The sequence below is a fragment of the Pseudopodoces humilis genome, chromosome 7 (assembly GCF_049639895.1).
Source record: "Pseudopodoces humilis isolate 2021_Gansu_Grassland_sample_001 chromosome 7, ASM4963989v1, whole genome shotgun sequence".
NCBI lineage: Eukaryota > Metazoa > Chordata > Aves > Passeriformes > Paridae > Pseudopodoces > Pseudopodoces humilis.
This window is the reverse complement of record NC_142206.1, coordinates 18,375,224-18,396,895: the sequence shown is the minus strand read 5'-3', so window position 1 is coordinate 18,396,895 and position 21,672 is coordinate 18,375,224. Positions and strand designations below refer to the sequence as shown.

Here is a 21,672-nt window from a genome sequence, read left to right as displayed (position 1 = left end):
AGCATTTGATGGTTAAGAGATTTTTTTAAAGGTCAGGTTTTAGAGCAAACTAGGATTTATAAGAGTATTGGTGAACTCTAGTCCCCAGGAACAGAATGGTTCACACAGGACATGTCCTATTGGACTACAGCTCCTGCAGCAGAAAGTTCCAGACAGCCAGTGGCATTGGCTTTGGGTGATAAAAGGTGGAAGCTGTTGGCCAGCAGCATAAAAGCAGACAAATGAGTATCCTGGGACAGCAGGAGCCCACCCAGTCTGCTCCTGCCCACGCAGCACTCACCCTCTGGATGGCTAACAAGCTCCCACAGAGAAATAGGGTCCTCTCGTCTGGGAATGGTTCAAGTCCCCCTGGAAGAAGGAATACAAAGCAGGAATGAGAGGGATCCCTCTCTTCAGGAACAGATAGTCCTGGTTGTGTTGGACTCAGGCAGATCTCAGGGTACATTTTGGTTTGTACCCAAGTTGGCTTCCCCAGCTTCCCTGGACAGCCCTTTGGATCTTGTACTGAAAGAAGAAAAGCAGAGTCAACCCCCATCCATCATCTCTCACATATGTATTTTCACAGGCTGCTAATCATATCTTACAAAATTTTATTTATTTCAAGGAAAGGTGGTACAGCACTTTTCTTCCTCCTTGTTTTTCAAGGCAGAGGGTAAAGCAGCACAGGTGCAACAGCATCTTCTCCACACATGAGTTGTAGGTGAGGGACAGTCCATTTTGATATGAGGGACAAAAACTGAGTTTCCTTCTTGCTCTTCCTTTCCCAATGGGACACCAATAAAAGCTTGTTCAAAAACAGAGCTCAAAGGAACAGCCAAGACCAGATACTTCCACAGTGTATTTTTATTAGTCATCCTTTTAATTTACATGCTCAAACATAATGTTCATTTAGTCCTTGCAGGGCCTTTGCAGGCACACACCCTGATTTATTAGCAGAGCAGGGATGGAGGGGAAGGAGGCGCCACAGCAAAAAGCAAACCTGCAGGGCTCGCTTTAGCACATCTGGGAGAAGCAGCTGGGGAAAATACATTAAAAACCAAGAGAAGGGATATCTTAGGGAGACAAAGACAAGGTGGCAGCAGAAAGAAGAGATAAAATGAAGCAAGGAGGCAGGGCTACTGGGACCCTGTTCTCCTTCTCACCAAGATACATTATTAGCAGGGTGACACAATGTTGTAGCAGACATGAATATGCATCAGTCATTATGCAGCAGATATTCACGCTGCTGATTTATGGACCTGGCAGCTGCAGCACCAGCCAGCTGCAGCCTAGAAGGATGGGGACAGTGAGCGTTGCTGGCAGAGGTCCACAGAAGACCTCCAAACCCAGCTCTTCAACAGCCATGGTGAATGAATTCATCACAACCAGGTCTGTAGCCATGCAGAACCAACCAATGCATTGTGTGTGCAATGCTGGGAAACCATCACACACATCCAGACAAATGTCCAAAGGTTACGGTGTGAGGTTTAAGTTTGGATCAGCAGAATTTTATTTAAAGTTAGGGTCCTGAATTACCCAAATCTCACTTTGCTGCCCATAGTAAATCTCAGCCACCAGTCTTGTTAATGTGATGCTCACATCCCCTCCCTCTGCAGAAGTCTGGATTTAAAGTAAATCCAAGCAATGTTGTTGTGGGTGAATTAAGTGCATCACTGTCACATCACAGACCTGCTACAAAAAAAACTGAAGATGTGAGGATTTCAGCTCTCCACACTGAAAAGGAAGGCATTTTCCTTTTGGCTCTGGAGCAACAAAGGGACACTCTCCAAGGACTCATCTGCCTTGCAAGTATCACAGAACTGGACACAGGAGACATGTTCTTTCAATTCTGAGTGGACTTCACACAGATTCATATATCCCACCCCTCAGTGGCACACATGACTGGCACAGCAGATCAAGGAACAAGGAACTCCACCCTGCAATGAAGAATGCACAACAATTCAGTGACTTCCTGACGGTCACACAGGAAACTTATGGTAAAGCTGGCAATTTCTGTTCCCCCACATTCGAGCTTTCGTCATGAAACACGTGCTCATCAGTGGCTGTGGTTGAGTGTGCAGGGGACAGGAGTACAAAGCCTCCTCCATCACCTCCATCACAGCCTCCAGCATCTGCTGGATGACCTGCACAATCAGCAAAAGCCAGGGGAGTTTCCTTCCAGAGCTTCCTTGGGAGTCCACAGCAATGACGACAAGCAGGATTTGGGTGGGCTCGCAGCCAGCATCTGCAGGCCAAGTAAGGCTAAAAAGCAACCATAGAAATGCAAGACACCAAGCCTGTGTCAGATGTGGTTCCTCAACACTGGAACCCAACAAGCTGATTCACAAATAAACAATGCGCTGAGAGCAGAAGAGTGGTTGAAGTCCCTCTGATAATGCCTAAAGGTTAGGTGTACCTACATCTTTGTAGAAACCCTCAACTCCAGTCCCTCGGACAACCCTGGTAGATCCAGATCTGCCTTTGGCACTGCACATGGCCATAAAGCTCCAAAGACCCTGCCCAACTTAGGTGTTCCCCTACACACATCAACAGTTGATGGAGGAAAGAGCAACACTGGGCTCTGGTCCTCACTTGCACCAGGCACAGTAGAGTGGGTAAACACTCCAGTCACATCAACCAGATTTGCTTGATTGAAAGGGTACAGATAGGAAGCAAACCATGCCCTGAGCTTCAGGGATGACATCTTCCTGTGGAAGAGTGTCAGAAATACCATGAAGCAAATAGACAAAGAGATGCAAGGGAGTCTGGACACAATCTCCTAATTGCAAATAGAAAGAAGAAAACCCTTAAGTCTTTAGATTAAGAATCTAGAAGTCTTCAGTAGGAGATGTCAGCCAGAGACCAACACCTGCATGCAGTTGGTACTCCCCTGGCAAGCACAGGTGACCAGACACAGCTGACACTTAAAACACCTTGGCCTCAGCAACTGATTTATCCTGACAGCACAGAAAGAGACCATGCAAAGTACAGCCCAAAACATATGCAACATGAGCTGGAGGAGTCACAGCTTGGGAAAAGTAAAATGGGGCAACATGATTCTGCAGGTGCCCTTCTAAGCTGAAGCATCCTTCTGTCAGGCATGACAACACAACCTCCATCACAGATCAACCTCTGTATGGCAAAGACCCCAGACAAATCTCATGCAGTAGCAGGAAAAGCTCCTGCACATTTGAAAATAAACAACTCAAAACTAAAACAAACAAAAAAAACCCAGAAAACCCAAAGAAAATAAAAAATGGGCTTCTGAACTTTGAACTGTAATGCATTGTAATTACTGTGATGTAACTTCATTAGGGCAGTGTAAGCAATGGCTAGGCATCAATTACATTGTTGGGGATTCTCCACTGCCCAAAACTTTCTTCTACTCTTTTCAGTGGAAACCCTCTTTGGTCCCAGAGCAGGGTCTCATCCTGCCAGATTATCTGAAAAGCCAAAAAGGAGGCCTCTGGCACCAGCCTTCTCTTTGAAATATGTCTAGCTCTGGTTGTCCCTGCTGTCCATACAACACTCAAATCTTTATCTTCTAAACCCACTGACTTCCCTAACACCTTGCAGCAATGAGATGCCAAAACTATAAACATCACTTCTTTTTATATGCATATGCATGGCTTCCCATCTTCTTTCCTGGTGTCCAGCCATCTCCCCCCCAGCCTCTCAGATTTTCTGGTCTTGCTGCTCAAGCACAGCTTTGCAGCACTGAGGAAGTACACATTGCAGAGATATTTAGAAACACAGCACCATTCATTGGATTTATTCTTGGACTTTATAAGGCTCATGCAAACAGTTCTGTATTTGACCTGAAAAAAATAACCACAGAAGGCAAACTTAGAACTTCAAAGATGACTTCTCCTGACAGCCTTAAGCCATTATCTACATGTAGTATGGACAAGGTACAAGTCTCTATAGCTTCCCAAAGGAAGGGAGAGGACAGACCAAGCCAAGGAGTAAGAACCAGACAACTGAGTGCCACAACTGAAAACTCACCTTGAAGGTTCACCCTAAGGAAAGGGCAAAAAGTAGCTCTTGCATTGATGCCACTAAAGCCAAGACAATCAACACTGGTTGAGGATCTCACTTGCTCTATTTTAATTTTCAACCTTAGCCCATCTGGAGCACTTATCCCTCTCTGCATCTTGAGACAGCAGCAAGGCAGACTGACATTACCTTTGAAAGCACAAATATGCCTTTGTTCAGTCAGGGAGGCACAGAGAGTGCCGGCAGAGCAACTATAAAACTCAGCCATCATAAAGGAGAAGAAGGAAAGAGGTGGCAGAACTGTTTCCTCCTTCCTAGAGATCTGGCTGCCATGAGGAATTGCATATGGTGCTGGCACAGAGAACTTGCTCCTAGGATCAGCAGCTGAGTGTTTTCCCAGGATGCTCTGCTAAGAGGATTTCCCATACCACTGGCTCCTAAGCATACATAGAGCCTCCTTAAGGAGTTTCTGCAACAGGGTGACAAAAATAAGTCTGCAGTCTCTGGGTTCATCCAGCCTTGTGTGGGTACAGGCATCTGTTAGACAATGCCTGGGGACCATGGTACAGGAACTGCAGCAGAGAGGATCAAGCTGACTCATAGTTCTTTGGCTTTGGTTTAACTTATAATTAATAAATAAATAAATAAACCAAAATCTGATCCTCCCTTCAGCCCACCGGGAAAAATCCAAGCATCTGCCTTCAATTCCCTAGCACATAATCATAACTTTATTATTACAAGTTAAATTATTGTATTTTCTATATGCTGTGTGTGTGAAGATCTGTTACATGACCTACATCACCTGCAAATCACTGACTGCTGGAAGTATTTAATGCTATCACCCTTTGCCATCAGCCCCCAGTGAATGAATCCTGACCTTTTATTCAACTGGTCATCCCTGCAAAGCACCACAAGCACCAGCAAAGACACAAGAACAGAAGCTCTTATAATTTAAGCCACGATCTCTGGAAAGGGGGTTAAAAACTGGGCCTCAGGGCACCTAAAAACTCATACAACTACCTGCTGGGCTACAGCAAATACCACTAAAAGCAGCTCCAGGCAGGGCTGGGAGGACATAGAGATGGGATGTGCACCAAAAGACCTAAGTTTGCTTATACTGGTGGCTGCATCATCCCTTTCCACACCTTCAGGCTTTTTTTGGTCTGCTACTATAAATACAGACTGTAACAGCTAAGAAGGCACTGTTCAAGTAGTGAGAGCCTGGTGCTATGGATGATCTGAGGTTCCTCTCCAATTCTGCTCACCCACACCCACAAAATTTGCCTTTTGCTGACCGTTCAAGACTGCAAGAGTGTATGAGTAATGCTAAATATCACAAGGCTGCTAGGGCTTTATTTCTTTCCCCAGTGGTTTGGAAAAAGCAAGAAATGGACAGGTGATTTGAACTGGCACTGTTAAAGATGATCCAGTCTAATAAGATCATGCAAACTTCCTGGCTCTTGCCATGACCCCATCTGTCTTCTGGGCTTTGAGCTGGATTAAAGAATCCCACACAAGCTATGAAAATGATCCCCCTGAGGAAACAGCCATTTGGAACAACTACAGAAAATCTTCACTTTTGGACAAGAACCTCCTTCAGAGTTCTGGTGGTTTGGGGTTTTGCTTTTTTTTCTTAAGGGAGCAGGGAACCACAACAGTATCTGTAGTCAGAGGTTCTGCTCTGTGGATCCGTATCTCCTCAGATCCTTGGTACAACAAAATTCTCTTTCCTTAGAAGAATAACTTCAGAGCTTAAACTTGAACTCTGAATTTTTACAGTCTTGCCAATATTATGAGATCTCAAACATGGTCATGTACCTTCACAGGAGCCTGGCAGAGATAAGCCACCAGTTAGATTTTGAACAGTGGTGATGTGTGGATAAAGCTTCCTCTTCACTTAAGGGTAGTGGAGCTCACAATGTGTTGTTTTTCCAGGCTCCTAAAGAACATCCATCAGTCTCTCACTCTTGTACATCATTCACACCTAGCCAGAAATAAACTGCTGCTTGGTTTCTCCCTTAAAATACTCTTATTTTCAGAAAGCAACACCCTGAGGACCATGTGTATCCCTACAATGAACCTACAAGGCCACAGCATGGTGTAGTGGGCATAGTTCCTACACAGCTCTCATTGTTCCTACACAGAAACTTCAACTGAAGAAATAAAATTAAATTAAAGAAATTAATCAAGTGTTTGCAAAAAGCTTTTTCTAAAATTGGAAAAATCCCTCACAAAGCCACCATCTCACAAACCAGACAACTTTAACCTGAAGCACCACTCAAGTAAAAAGACAAACTGCAATGCTTTGTAATGTGAGTATATTAACATGAGATAAAAATTCCTATTCCAACAGCAAGGAAAAAATAGAGCTCAGAAGACTGAAAGTTTGTCAACTCAGCCTCACAATCCATCCTTAAAAACTTACAGTACAGCTTGTCTTGCTCCTTATCAATCCCCTCCATCAAAGGCTGATTAGGCTCTAGGATCTACCATTATTGCCTTTTACCTGTAGACTTGAGATTAGGACAGAGAGGGTGAAGACCTGCGTTGAAGGAAGACACATTTGAGGTTAGTACTTCTTGCCTAAATGGAGAGCTTCCATAAAGAAGCTGTTCCAAGTGGTGGCTGCCATTCCATGGGCTGCTTCTTTCCTTGCTTCCTGAGTTTTGATCAAACTCAGGACTATACTATGTCAACTCCAACAGGAAATCTGAATTAAACTAACAGTCAAAACCCTGATCAGATACAAACGTTCATGTAGTTGGCCTTCTTTTCCTCCCTTTCAAGTGGCTGCATGGTCATAAGACAACACCAGTGTGACTGGCCAAGGTCATTGTGAAACACACAGCTGACAGCCCAGGCTGAATTCTATAGCGTGACAACTCTTCCACACCACTTTAGGCAAGTGTTTTATTCTTTATTCTACAAGTCTACACTTTAACTCAGTGTTTTATCCTTTACAGCCCCAAAGGGGCTCATGTTTTGCAGAGCACAAAACAAAAATGCAAATTCAGAGAGTATTCCGAAAAACACAATGAACACAGACTTCATAAAGTTCACTCAAAGGTTTTCCACTGTACCTAAACATGAAGTGTGTTCTCTAGGCCTAAACTAGATACCTTTTCTTAAACCTGTGGAGGCAATTTACCCTCTAAAGTAGCCACTTTTCATTCAGTAGCTCAGAAGAGAACACACAAGGTATCTCCGAGAGCTGTGTGGGTGCCTGACAGAGCTGTGACAAGCACACTTCATACAGCCCTCTTAAGATAAGGCTGCCACTGCTAAACGAGGCAGAGAAAAGGTATTTGCTTGAAACAGGTTCTCATTCCTTTGACAACATCCCATGGTGTGAACTTTGCTGCTCTTGCATGGTTTGGAGCAAGGCAAGGACTCTCATCTCCCAGGCACCACCAAGTGAGTGTGGGAATGCAGCGGGAAAGAAGGATCCTGCTGCTCGGCTGGGCTAGCATTCCCTCCAGCCAGACCAGGCTCACAGGCTGGGTACCCGCAGCACCACGTGTTGTCTGTGCCTTGCCCGCAGCAGCTGCAGCGCCAGCGGACAAAAGCTCCCACAACCTCTCTGAAGCTGAATTTGTAGCAACACGTTGCTCCTCAAGGAAAAAACCACAACATGCTCATTTCAAAGTAGCCAGCTGGTGAAGAACAACAAACATGGAGAGAGGGAAAAAAACACAAACCACTTAGCACCACTTCCCTTTCTTTCTCTCACACAGAGTTGAGAAGCTTATATTAATTGCAAAGCATGAGAATCTGAACGAACACTCTCCTTGGGCAACCAGGGCCAATCCCAGGAAAAAATTTGCATCTATGGGATGTCCAAGTTGTGCAACCAGCAAAATATAAAGACAGATAAGGCAGGGACCTTTCATTAGGATCTACAGAAACTCCCAACTCTGTAGTGCTGACTCAGGTCTAAGATAAGCCACTTTAGTTTTCTCTCCTTTGCTCTACCCTTCACAGGGGAACTAATACCAGCCAAATTCATATCCAATCTGAAGCCATTAGACGGTATTTGCAGAGCTGAATCAGAAACCAAAGCAGCCTTTGGTGGACTACCCTTTGGTGGGTTTCATACAATGGGAATTCTCTTCCCACCCTAAAGGTAAAATCTTAAGTAAGTTCTTGGTGCAATAAGGTGGGGTCTACCATGGACACAAAAGGCAACTGGATGGTATTACACAATTTCCATGCCCAAGGCTTGATACAGCCTTGTCTGCCTAGATTTAATTACATACATATGTTATTAGGGAGTCAGGAAAATTAGTTAGAATGTCATATAGTTAAAAAAACCTTTGTGAAAGGTATAGATGGATCGATCCTCGTTTTTCCCGCCAGCTTTCAAAGACCCGTACATGCACATGTTCAAGCAGGAGAGCTAACAGCTGAGTGACACTGCTGCAAATCTTCCAGAGACCTATAAACCATCTCCTGTTGACAAGGTAACCAGTGTGCTGCCAGTGCCAAAAATTAACAAATGAAAAGTACTGTTTTGTCACAGTGCACCCAGCCAGCAGCAGGCTGGTGCCAGCAAAAGGCCAGCCCTAAGCATATAGCTAGGAATGCACATGAGCTGCAAGGACCCAATGCTGTGCCACGTGCCTGTTGGGATGCTCTTCAAACACTGTTAGCTGTTTACTGTACCAAAGGTCAGAGGGAAAGGACAACAGGGAAAGTATCAGAGAAAAAACGTATGGTAACTGCAAGCCCTGATACACCTTCCTTACTGAATTAAAACCTCCTGAGGGTTTTCATACTTGCTCTCTCTGTTCCCTAGAAGCATGAGATGAAAAGTACAGAAGTTTGTGGTGGGGACATGTAGCCAGGAAAGACAGCAGGGAGAGATCAGATGCATCATGAAGTGAGAAAATATACCGTATAATGAAATATAAGGTATTTTTTTTCCCTTTTACGTAGCACAGTATGTGTGTTTCCCACCCAGGACCAGCCAGAAATTTCACCTCTAACAGACTTCCCACTATTGTAAAGTTAGAAGTGACTGCAGCGTGCACACACACTAGACAGACTCTCCAGAGCACCATTTAATGGGTGTCTGAAGTGATGGGAATTACAGCATGAGTATCAACAACAACCAAAATCAGGGTATAAAACTGACTTATTTTTTCTTCAGGGCTTAGCATTGAATCATGCTGACAACACAGGCATGAGATGGAGGGTAAAGACTGTGGCATGGCACCATCCCCTACTGAGCAGGCTTGCAACCAGCTGTCAGCACAGGGACTCAGAGGCTGAGTACAAGCTCTGTGGGCTCCTGCTGCGGACAGGTTTCTCACTCCCAAAACGCCCAGTATATTGCATTTCTGCCACCGGGCTAATTCTTCCCCAACAAAAGGCATGATGGAACAAGTGCTCCAAATCAAAGGGGAAACTCAGCCAGTCAAGAAAATCCTCCCCAGGGTATCAGGCTTTATTCCTTTCCGTTGGCTTAACTTCATTTTTCTAGTTCCTTCAAGAACAGCTCTAGGCCTCCTCCAACCTGCTCCCTGTAGACCACGTCAGGGTCTTCAGAGAAACCATGAAGGTTCAGGTCAAATGGGATACAACATACAGAAATTCACTCCATCATCCTCAAAGCCACAATATAATAGCATTTAGCAGTGCTTCAGTGTTAGGAAAAAGCCTTTTTCCCCTAACAGAAAGAGTTCTACCCACCAAGACTGGAACACCCAGATGTGCAGCCCTTTTTGACACTCTGGAGGGCTCCTGCTGCTATCGCCTGCTGGTTTGCAATCTGAAGTGCCCATGTCATTGTCTCAGCTCTAGATTTAGAGGTCTCAAGTCTTCCCCCACTCCAATACGATATCTGTTTGGACACATGCAGGAGGTCAGGAGCTCCTGAGAAGTACCCAAGTAATCCTTGACCTATGTTAGCAGCTACTTGGCCTCAGTATGAAAGGATGAACCAAGGACAAAACTATTCCATTCATACCTACAGTTTCTGCCTTCACTTGGTTAAAATATCTCTTGGTCCAGAGCCGGGACAGGATTGGAGCTCTGTCCTAGGAGCACCTCTGAGAAATGTTTAATTCGGTCTTCCAGTTGCTGTCTGGATGACACCACTCTCCTCCACTCTTGGCCAGCAAGGAATCAAAGTGAAGGGTGGCTTCTTGAGCAAAGGAAGATGAACATGCTTACCAGATCAGACAGCCAAGGACAGACCACATTCAACAGTCTTGCCTCCTTTTTGTGCTACCCCAGCATGCTCAGTGCACCTAGTCAAGGTGGGACTCATCTCACCTACAGCAAAGATATGTCCACAAGCGCTCATCATCCAGAGCCTCTCTATCATCAGTGAACAGAGACAGGCACAGTCTGTCTGATCTGTTACAGGAATCCACCTGCACTACAATGAGGTGGAAGTGCTCATTTCCTCTGCTCCATCTATAGGGGGACTGAGATGTTAGATGCCAACATCTGGACAGGGGAATTGCACCCTGACGCTCCCCATCTTGCACTTAACTGGTAAGCTTTTCAGAGAGAGACTATCTCACCCTGCAGCTAACATGAAAACACTTCAGTCTCTAGGGCCCGAGGGTAACACTACACTTCAAGTGGGAGATGAGAGGCCCCTGCCCTTAAGTGTTTACCTACCATCAAGAAAACTTCACAACACCTTCCGTGTAATGATGTTCCAAGCAGATCCAAATTATTTTGGGGGATGGCTGAAGAGAAGGCACCTCTTCAGGTCTCAGCTTGCCTCTGTGTTAGCAGGTGAATAAAGGAGAACATCCCAGGGACCAAACACTTCATGCTGTGAGAACCCAGAGAGCCTGCAAGGCTCACTTTGTGCTCATCAAGAGATGACAGGCAGGGAAGAATGAACACATGCAGCAGGGCTGGGTCAAGGACATGGGAGAGGACTGCAATTTCTTCTAGTAGACAGACTTGGGATTTACAGGCCAGCCTTGAGGACTCTTCTCCTTTTCATGACTTCTGATATATAATCCTTTTGGGCAGGCAACACAGGAGCTTGATGCAGACATCTGCAAAATAATGAGTCTAGGAACAGGAAGCCAAAGGAGACAGCGCACGTTAAATGAAGCTGTCATGCTGTTGGGCTGGCCAGGGGAGAGATGGAGGAGGTATTCTGAGATTTGTGAAGCCATCAGTCCTCATGCTATGGAGAACAACAAAATTAAGCTCAGACGGGGATTGCAGGCAGAATAACTTCCCTGATACCAGGGTGCATATGGGATAAGTTGCTACAAAGGGCTCTCAAATCAAACAGGGGGAAAAAAGCATGGAAGAGACTGCACAACATTCACCCATGGTGGGACTGAACTGAAGGGTTCAGAAGGAAATGAGAAGTTTAATTCAGCTCCCTGGAAGGGTGACTTACTGTTGACAGAGCTTTTTCTTCCACCCCAGCATTCAGTTGTCACTAAGCTCACCAGCTCCTACCTCAGATTTTAAACATTATCTCTTTGCACTCTAATCCCGACAGTACTTGCTCGCAATGCCCCAGCAAAGCAAGCCATGCTAAGAAAGTGTGACTGCTGGTTGTCCACCTCCACGCAGCAGCTGCCAGTCACATCTCAGCTCCACAACACAACCCATTTGATTATTTTGATCTGTTCAGGTGGTAGTGTTCTTTTTTTCCTCCTCTGGGATTTCTTCTGAAATTGCTCTAAGCTGCAAATTGAATAAACTAATTCCATGTGCAGAGATTTTGAAACAAAGGAGGTGAAAACCTGAACTGACCTGAGAGATGCACTGCCCACCATCCCAGCCACTGCAGTCAATAGAGTTCAACCAGCTTCAGTTGAATCTGAACAAGACCTCACAATCCCACTGCAATGCAATTGCAAGGCTTGGGGAGAAAAAAAAAAAAAAAAGAAAGAAAAAAAAGCCACGTACTTAGAAGCATGCTCTGAGAAAGCCCAGCCCTCTTCTAGGCACTCAGCTTCCCACCTCTTCACAAGGAGCACACTTCAGATAAGCAACTCTATACTATTTTTTTTTTTTAAACTGTACATCTTCTATTAAAACTCAGGAGGGCTTTCCTTAGCCTTCTCAAGAGCATCCTTGTTCTCCCTTTCCAAGGCAATTCCCTTGTTTTTCCTTTAAAACAGCAGAAATTTCAAGCCAGCTTTTACAGCTCAGTTTGCATCCTTGGATTGGTGACTACAAAATCCAACTAGCTGCCCTGGGCCTTTACAAATCCCCAAAACCTGTACCTTATGGGCTGTAATCCTCCCCCCATTTAATCTCTAAAGCTGCATCAGAGGCTTTTCCCTACCACCACCCTCAGACAATCACCACCAAAACCTCCCTTGTTGCCACAGCAAGGGCTCAGCAATAACTGCCCTGTTTAGAATATTTGAACAAGACTACAGCCCCATTAGAATCAAAGGAAGACAAACCTAAATCCTGGGAATTACGCCTCTGCATGGGCAGTTTCATCTCTGCAGCCTCCCTTTGCTCACCTCCCATCCTGAACAGGTTTATCATCCTCTCCATAGTTGCTCTGAATTACCCCAGAGGTGAGCATATTTCAGCAACAAATTAAACTGTCACGATACATTCCTTTCTACACTGTTTTTTAAAACATGTGAGCCCTGGCTGCCAGAGATTTGTTTTGGAAAGATTAGATTAGGTGCCTCGGAAACTGCTTTGGAAAAAAAAGTAAAGAGTTTTCACTTCTTGAAGAAACCCACCTTTTTTTTTCCCCCTGGGAAGTTTGTTTTATTTTTTAACCTCAAAAATTTGATCAATTAACTTCATCTTGTTTTTTAGATCTTTCCACAACAAGTGCCTCAGTGCCGATGACCAATAGAGATTGCTCATTTTGCAGTCATCTGCCACCAACACAAATTAAGATCTGAAAGCCCTCTGATTTTTAACAATCCCCATCCAGAGGCCTCCAACATTTCTATTAAATTGACCAAATCTTCTTATTGTTTTTCCAGCTCGTAACAAGACACTCAGTTTTACCAGGGGATGTCTATCCGTTTATTCAGACACAAACCCCACTTACAGCCTGGAAGACTGGAAGCAAAGGACTGCCAACCCAGCCCTCCACTCACATCACTTCTCAGACCAGACACCTAAAATATTTTAATAACAGTCAAGACAGACTTGCTTGAAACGATAAAAGGAAACAAACCCCCACCTGCTCAGGATTCATTGTGATAAGAAAGCATTTCTCTCATCAGAAAATCAGATTAGCAACACATCAACAGCTGGGTGCTGAATCTTTTGACACTCATCAGTCACCAAAGGAAATGGGAAGCTGACCTTGCAGTCAAAGTGCCAGACTAGGACAACAATTTCTGTTCTCAGCTCTGCTCTAGGCTCCTGTTAATGTGAATTTTCATTCCCCGGTTCCCAGCTGTAAAACAAAGGGTGGTAATAATGTCTCTCCTCTCCTGCCTGGTGTTTGCCTCAGCTATAGGCACTGGTAGATACTTGGCAATTTTTCACTTTCTAGCAGATATGAGGGGCAGCCAAGCCTGGACATTTCATAGACTGGAAAAGGCTGGCTGCTTGAGATACACACCACAGAGGAGGGGCAGAGGTATAAACTGATGTCTACTCAACACAGATTAATGTGCTCATCAAAGAAGGAATGTGAAGCAGGATATATTGTCAGGCCCCTGATAATGAGGTGCAGTAATTGTGAGGATCAGATGACTATAATTTGCTCATGAATCAGAGATTTCCACCTTCATCTACCTCCCTGCTCTGCCAGACCTGGTGGAGACCCTGCACATGGTCCCTGTGACTATGAGCCACACCAGTACACAGCCTTGTTTCTGTGGAAAAGCAAGGGCTGGAGCACTTTTCCACGTCTAGATCTGACTCTGTCACACCTGTTTCCTACCTCATCCACAGTCATGATAGTAATTTCTTTACAGTGCATATGTTTTGGGAATCAATACCTTGATATCTGGAAAATATAGGGGCCACCAGAATAGCTACAGAGCCATCAGTTGCAACTGAGTACAGCAGAATGGAAGACATGCAGCTGTACTCTTAGGAGGACAGAGAGCAGATCTGACCCTCCAAGGCTTCAGTACAGCCACCACACACCCCAGGAGAAAGATGAGGCAGAAACTGAAGCAGGGATCTGTGTGCAGCTCCTCATCCATCAGCAGCTATGCTGACTGCCAGATGGGAGGTGACACCACCAACCAGCACAGTGATGTCCTCCCCCTGCCCAGCCCCCAGCACTTACCCTCACCCTGCCTCCCCCAGCAGTGGATCAAGAAGCCGGCACATATTTGTTGAAGCAGGTCAGGGAGCAGACCACTCGCCCAAGGCTGCCTGTGTGGAAAGTGGGACAAGCCCTCCAGAAAAAGCCAACTGGCCTCTTACAATATTATGCAAATCAGGAAAAGGCCGGGAGAAACAAGATTGGGAGAAACCTTGCATGACCAAGGTTATAGTGTACGGTTATGTATTCATCCTCTGCGCACAAGAGGAGGAAGCAAGGGGTGTGCATGCACACACCAGGCAGGAGGTATCTCCTGCTTTCACCAGCATTTGCTAGGTTTGCATTCTACAAAGCAGGGTTGTGCTGTTCACAGCAGGAATCTCACAGAGTGGGACCCAAAAGGAGCCATTGCACCTACAGACAGAGATCCAAAGGGAGACAGTGAAAAAAATTTATCACAGAATTAGCATACACACAAGCCAGGATCAGTCCCATACAAGAAACAGTGATGTTTTATTTACTTAACATAATCAACTACTGGTTTATCTATTTATCATACCAACCAAAGCCTGATTTCTCAAGCTCAGCCTTTTCCTGGAGAATGAATTACAGTCCCTCACATAACACTAAGCCCCTGACATCCAATGCAAAGCCATCAGCAGGGAAGCAGCACGACTGCTACGTTCACTACAGAAACAGAGGACCTAGTACCATACCAGGAATACTGCTCTGGCTGCTGCAGTGGCTATCTGGGGTGGGATGGAATCCATCATTTGCAGGCTCCAAATTTATTAATTCAAGCTTATTCTATACACATGGTTTGAAGCAGGCTGAATAGAGCTGGATGTAAGCCACAGAATTGCTGAAGATAGCATGGAGTGTCAGAGTGCTCAACATGATCCTGGAGCAGGCTGACACGATGGCTGCCTGTTACCCCAAAAAACTGCTGATGAACAGAGGTCACTTCTCAGCAAGCCTCTAAACAAGATCCCAGCTTGCCTCAGGCACAAGCACTTGCTGGCCAGACTTTCTGGAGATTTTTCTTGCCTTTCTCAGGGAATATGGCCCCACACACTTCCACTGCCAGTCAGCCATGCCTCGGTTCAGCCCTGACCAGCAGGAGAACCAACACATCACTCTGCAAAACAGCAGCTTCCACAATGCCTTTTTCCACTGATCTCCTCCTCACTTCTCTCTCTGCAGAGCCTTAGCCAGGGAGAACAGGGCAGCCTGGAGCAGCCCCCGCTGTGCACACCTGCATCCCTCATTTCACTCCTACTCCCTGGCTTTTTAGATCTTGCTCCTCTTCTCCCAGTAAGAGCACGCATCCTCTTCATTTCACAGGCCACAGCTTCTCCCTCACGTCTGCTGTTCTCTCAAGGATGCTAAACAAGCAGAAGACGTACAGGCATATTCCCAGAGACATTGCAGCAATGTCTCTTTTCTGTATTCGTGAAGTTATTGCTCCCACACACACACATTTAAACTCGGCTCCACCAGCTATTGAATTTAACTTGCATACGAGCAGTCTGATCTATAATGGATTTAGCTAAAGGAAAAATCCTCCTAAAGTTTGGCCCACAGCACAGTGGTATACAAGTACCTGGGCTGCCACTGCCTCTACGTTATCAGAGTGCCTCACCCAGGGCATCCTACCCCTTTAGCAGATAGGCTGGATATTTGCTGGGTATGTGCTAGGTCAGTATCCCTCCTAAAGAAAAGTCCAGTGAGATAAGCAACCAGCTTAGCCAAGGCCAGATGGGGGGGGTCAGGACTCACCTTTTCACAATGCTGTGGCTTCAACCACAGTCATCTTTCAGCACAGATCAGCTATTCCAAGAAGCCACATCGCTGTCAGATAGGCACCACAGGCTTGCATTAAGACAGCAAGCATGGAAAGACTTCCCTCTGTAAGCATTCAGGTCAGTTAGCACCACACACAGGAAGCTACAGAATCATATCCCACTGGTGAGAAGTTGGTAATGGGGTTTTGGTTTTACTGAGCCAGTCATTAAACAGTGCTGGTCCCACATTACAGAGAAACAGGTAGCAACTCATAGAATAAACCAGATCATCCTGAAGTATTTACCTCTGGATATCTGTAATTATAAACCAAACATCATCAGCTTCTCTCTCTCCCTGCAGTAAATAATTAACTGCAAAAGAATATTCTCTTGGCTCCATCCTCCCCAATCAATTCTGCTTTGCAACAATGTGCCGCCTGGATTGCTCACTGTATCTGTGCACCCCAGTGTTACCCAAACCCCTTTGGAAGACAGGAGAGCTGCTAATGTGCTTCAGTACAGCACAGACCTTTCCTTCAGGGTACAAGGGGGCATAACCCCCAGCACTTCCAGCAGACAGCTATGATATTCTCAGCTTAGCTCATGCTCTGCTGCAACATCACTGCAACCATCAGCGGAGGCGAATCACGCACTCTGAGCACTCCCATCACACCCCTCTGGACTGCCTGAGCTTTATTGCCAAGGCAGAGCAAATTTCCTACCTGAAAGACAAGGTTTTCTATTCCTTTCATTGTTTTTGAATTATCCTCCCCACCTGCAGATTTCATCCATGGGTTAAAAAAAAAAAAAAAAAAATCAAACCAAGTCTTCTTTATAACAAACTTAATTTTTCTGGGAGACTTTAATTTTTGAATACTGGATCAAAGTCGAATATTGTGACTGCTTGGTCATGCACTGTAACCTGCACGATGACCTGTTCACTTCTTGCCACCTACCCTCATCAACCTGAATTTCATACAGACACTACAAGTAGTAGGTAAACCAGAAAACGTCCAGAGCACTCATTCTTTTTGCCCTACTGAAAGACACCTCCTGGCTATAAACCCAGTGGGGAGGAAGGATAATGCCAGGAGGAAAGAAAAACTGGCTGGCAGGAAGGCTGGGTTTGGTCAGACAGCAGATGGAAGCAGGCTGCATACAGATACACAACCAGGGAACAACGCAAGGGCTGCCATTTGATCCTGGTAGCCTTCTTAAGATACAAAGTCAAATGCACTTTTCACAGAGGCATAAGGAGAACACAAGCAAAAATGAGAGCTGGGGAAAACCTCCAGAACTGCAGGAACACCCTTCCTGCAACAGCCAGAAAACACAGGGAGAGGCAGAGGAGCATTACCACCAAACATCTTCATACTCACATACAATCTGGGTTCAGTTTCACATTTTTTATGTGTTTAAACACATACCAGATTTAGTTGAGCTGACTATGAAGTGTTCAATAAAAAACTCCACTGGGAAGGTAGAGTAAAAGAGAAAAAAAAGGCTAATTTAGACTGAAAAAGCAAGGAAAGAGAGGTTCAAGAAAGAGGTAGAAAAAAGAATGGAAGGAAAACCACGACACAAAAGAGATAAATGAAACAGATACCAGGGACAGTTTAGGAAAAGATAAACCATGCAAAAATGGAATGAAAACTGGAAGGGAAAGATAAGAGAATGAAGAACATGCCATGGCAGATCAGTTGAATAGCAGTTGGCAAATGGATAATTTATTTAATCTCATCCGTATTTGTGAAATAATTTGTTTGATTAACACTCTTTTGTGGTCTTCAGCCAGGCATAGAACTGATCAAATATCACGTCATAAATATATTATTAGATTAATACAAGTAAAATTCAAATACATTCAACATTTTCATCTCCTGCTTAATAAGCTCTGGTTCTAAGTTTACAGTTCAAAAATGTTAAAACAGAAAGCTGGTAATAAATTACAATTAAAGATTACTTGAAGTACAACCATTTTGCTTTTCTTAGACTGACAAAAATACATTTTACTGTATAACTCATCTTGAGAGACAGAAGAGAATCACCACCCTCCCACAAGGAATCCCTCTCTATAGGCAGTACTTTTTGTCTTGATTTTATTTTGTTGAATGTTTCCCCAATATTAAACTTTTTTACTCCATAAAGGTTTTTTTGCCCCAAGAAAACCTGGTGACTCCAAGGGCAGCCTAATAGAAAGGTAAATTTGGGGTGCACTGGTAGCAGGAGGGAAGGCAGTGGGAGCATATCCAGCTTGGAAGCAAGTGTTTATGTTTGAGCTAAGCTTTGCCTCTCTTAAAGGAAGGGAAGTCAGGTGAAAGATGGACAAGGATGGCTCAGGATCTCTACTCTCACAGGGAGAACTCTCCCACACTACCAGCAACCTTCTCCTGAAAAACCAAGAAAAAAAAAAAGGTCAATTGGCAATTTTTCAGCCTGTTTATCCCCCCTCCCCCAAGACAATAGAAAGGTCCCCTTGAGAGTCTTCAGACCATGGGGTGAAAGCCATCAAAGGCAGACCATCCCCACACACGTGGTGGCAGGGCTGCCAGGGAGCCCTGGGAAGCAGAACCAGGCTCAATAAGGAAACTGGCCATGGCTTTCTAGGCCAACATCAAAGGAACACGAGGCTACTCCCACTGCTCCTCTACCTTTACCACGAGCAGCAGCCAAGAATCAAATTCACCACAGGAGAGAACCACAACAAGGGTAACTCCCTGGGGCCGGAAAAAGTGTCCCTCAGGTCATAAGTCCTGTTTAAATATCTCAGCAATATCCCAAACTTAGATAATTATTGCTAATTACAAGATCATTTTTATGTAAACATGAATGGTATTACCACGCATACTTCATCTCTTTTTAATTAAAAGAAGTAAGAGGTTCACTGAGATAAAAAAAAAAAGACATGCTGACAGCTCCCACCCAAAAGCAGACTTTTCTGCAGTGATAACACCCATCAGCCTCCAGTCCCACTGAGAAGACTGAACAGGGAAATCAATCAGCATCAGCCTCCCCAGTGCTGAAATGAAGCAGTTGGCACATTATTAATCACATAGGAAAAACGTTTTACGAAGAGAAGGAAAGGACCAGACACACAGAAGGGGGATACACATGGATTCAGTCATGGCTGTCTTAAAAACACTTGGGAAAATCACACAGATCACCAGCTGTAGAATTAAAATACTTCAGAGCTGTGAGGGATAAGCACATCAGCAATTCTGAGTACAGCAACTCTTTAGCTGAGCCCACACCAAACCTCATGTGCTTTCCTCCATTCAAAACCAGTTCCTGCTCCAAGGTGCACATCCTACCCATGCCAACCAGACTGAAGTACATTGTGACACAGCCTCACCAGGAGTTCGTACACCCTTTCTGCATTTCAAAGGCCCATCCAGGAGCAACTTGCATATCACAAGAGAGATATGACCATCCAGCTTAGGACACTGAAATAGTAAATGGCTTGACCTGTCATGCAATGGCTTCACAAGCCATTCCTGCTGCACAGTCCTGTTTCCAGCTGTCCTAAGCATTTCTCCAGCAGCTCCAGAGTTCGCCAGTCCACTCGGACTTCTCATCGCCTCTCGTGTCTCCAGGCAATTTAAAACACATCCCCAGTTAGGACCGGTATGGGCCAAGCAAGCCATCGGATGCACCTTCACTTGGGGTGAAGACGCTGCAGCTCCGGCCGCCGCACCACCCTTTGCAGGGCAGCAGGGCGCAGGCAGGCTCGGCACGCCGCAGAGCCCCGGCGGCGAGCGTCCCTACGAGGGAGGGAGGTGTCACCAGCTCCGCAGAGCCGCATGCTCGCAGAACGGGGAACCTCGCTCACTTGCTCACAGATACAAATACCTGCGCCTCCGCCACCTGCCTGCCCCCTCCGCGCCTCGCTCCGGGCCTGGCGACGCCTGGCACCGACATGGAGCTGGTCTCTCCTGGGGGTGTCCGAGCCCAGCAGGTATCTGCTTTGGCAAAGAGTGGGGAGTCTGGGGCTCCCCCTTTGAAGCATCACAGGAGCGGCGTGAGGGATGCAAGGGGATGAGGAAAGACGGGAGCAGTGGGCTGCAAACTGGGGGTGCTGAGAAGAGGAGGCGAACACGGCTGCAGCTAAGGGATATGGAGGGGAGCGGGACGGCAAGGGGGGGGAAGGAAAAAGGGCTGCAGCTTGGCAGTGGAGGGACAGGAGGGTGCACAGTGCGTGCAGGGCAGGGGATGGAGGGCAAAGGGGGTACAGAGGCTGTGGCTCGGTGGTAGCCCACCACCCTCCCACCCCGGCGGCCTGCCGGGGCTCGGGTCGGCAGGCAGCGCGCAGGCAGCAGAGTCATGGCGCGGCCAGGCGAGCAGGTGGGTGGCCGCCACCGCCCCCAACACCCCGGGCCCCGCCGCCGCCCACCGGGCCGAGGGTCAGTCCCTTTTCACCGCCGCCCAGGGCACGGCGGGGCAACCCCGGCACAGCAGGGGTACGAACTTGGCGGCGGGGGGAGCAGCCCCGCTAACAGGTGGCGGCGGCGCTGCCCCCCCGTGCCCGCCGAGCCGGTGGGCGCTGCCCCTGCGCGACGGCGCGTCCCACCCACCCCGACCCAGCGCCAGCCCGCTCCCGGCGGTCACTCACCGGCTCGTCCACCCCGCCGGGCGGGATGCGCGTCCTGGAGAGCCAAGCGCGGAAGTTTAAACCCGGGCAAGAGTATTATTCGCTTTTGCCCTTCCAACGTAGGAAAAAACCAAACTAGACGAGGCGCCCCCCCAGGCGGGAGAAACCCCGCTCCGCTCCTCCCCGCCGGGGGCTTCAGCCGCGCGTCGGCCCGGCGGCGAGGGGAAGTTTCCACCGGGGTGGTGGAGGCGCCCCCGGCGTGCCGCGCCCGCCCCGCATTGGCACGGGGCGCCGGGGCGCTGTGCCGCCGCCGCGCCCGGACAATGTGCGTGCGGGGAGAGCGGGAGCGGAGCGGGAGCGCGCCCCGCCGGCGGCCGCGGCACACGCCCAGCCCGCGCCCCGCCCTCCCGCCGCCCGGGCCCGCCCGCCGCCCCGGATTGGCGGCCCCCGCCGCCTCCGCCCTCCGGGTGGGCCGCGCCGCCTGTCAATCAGCGCCGCTCGGCGCCCGCCCGCCGCGGCCCGGCCGCGGGGCGGGCCCTGGGGCGGCGCCGGCGGCGGCGGGGGGGGCCCGGGCCCTGCCTCGCCCCGGCGGGTGACCCCCGCTGTCTCGGCTGCCCGGGAGCCGCCGCGATCGCGTCCTTTCCCCTCGGAGAGCCCTCTGCTCTTCCCGGCCCGCGGCGGCCCCTCCGCAGGAGCGCCCCGCACCCGAGGGGAGGGGAAGGCCTGGCGGCCGCCGCTCCCGCAGCCCGCCCTTCCCCGCGGGACTGCCCGGAGCTGCGCTGCCTTTGTCGGCGCCCCACGGAGGCGTTCTGGGGAGGAGAGCCAGAGACCCCTGAAATGTAGTGTCGATTGCCAGTCACGGTCCTGTCTGATAACGCGATGCGCTAAACTCGGCTCGCAGGGTGCATTTATCAAGCCCCTCTAAATGCCTAGAAAAATAGATGACTCCAAATTATTGAAGTGCAATTAAGGCCACAAAATAAAAGACACCTGAATTGACTCTGTATAAGGCAGACGGGGTTCAGTTCGGCTTAGCAGCAGAGATATGCGCTGTCTGAGCAGAATTACTGCGATTTCAGATGAAGGTCCAAGCGCGTTGAAAGGCTCTTGTCTGATCCTATTTGGGTCCC

At 47.4% G+C, this 21,672-nt stretch overlaps 1 protein-coding gene across 2 annotated transcripts in view; it reads right to left on the bottom strand.

Moving 5' to 3' along the window:
- Nucleotides 1-20,859, bottom strand: part of HRAS (HRas proto-oncogene, GTPase) — a 40,397-nt gene extending 19,538 nt beyond the window's left edge. Inside the window, exons 1-2 of one of the 2 annotated variants that reach the window (XM_005522374.3) lie at nt 20,564-20,859; nt 281-348 (exon numbers count right to left, since the gene is read on the bottom strand). The gene's annotated coding sequence lies outside the window, so the exon portion shown is untranslated. The remainder of the gene's footprint in view (nt 1-280; nt 349-20,563) is intronic. The other variant, XM_005522373.3, reaches the window with a different exon arrangement.
- Between the last annotated feature and the right edge of the window lie 813 nt (nt 20,860-21,672).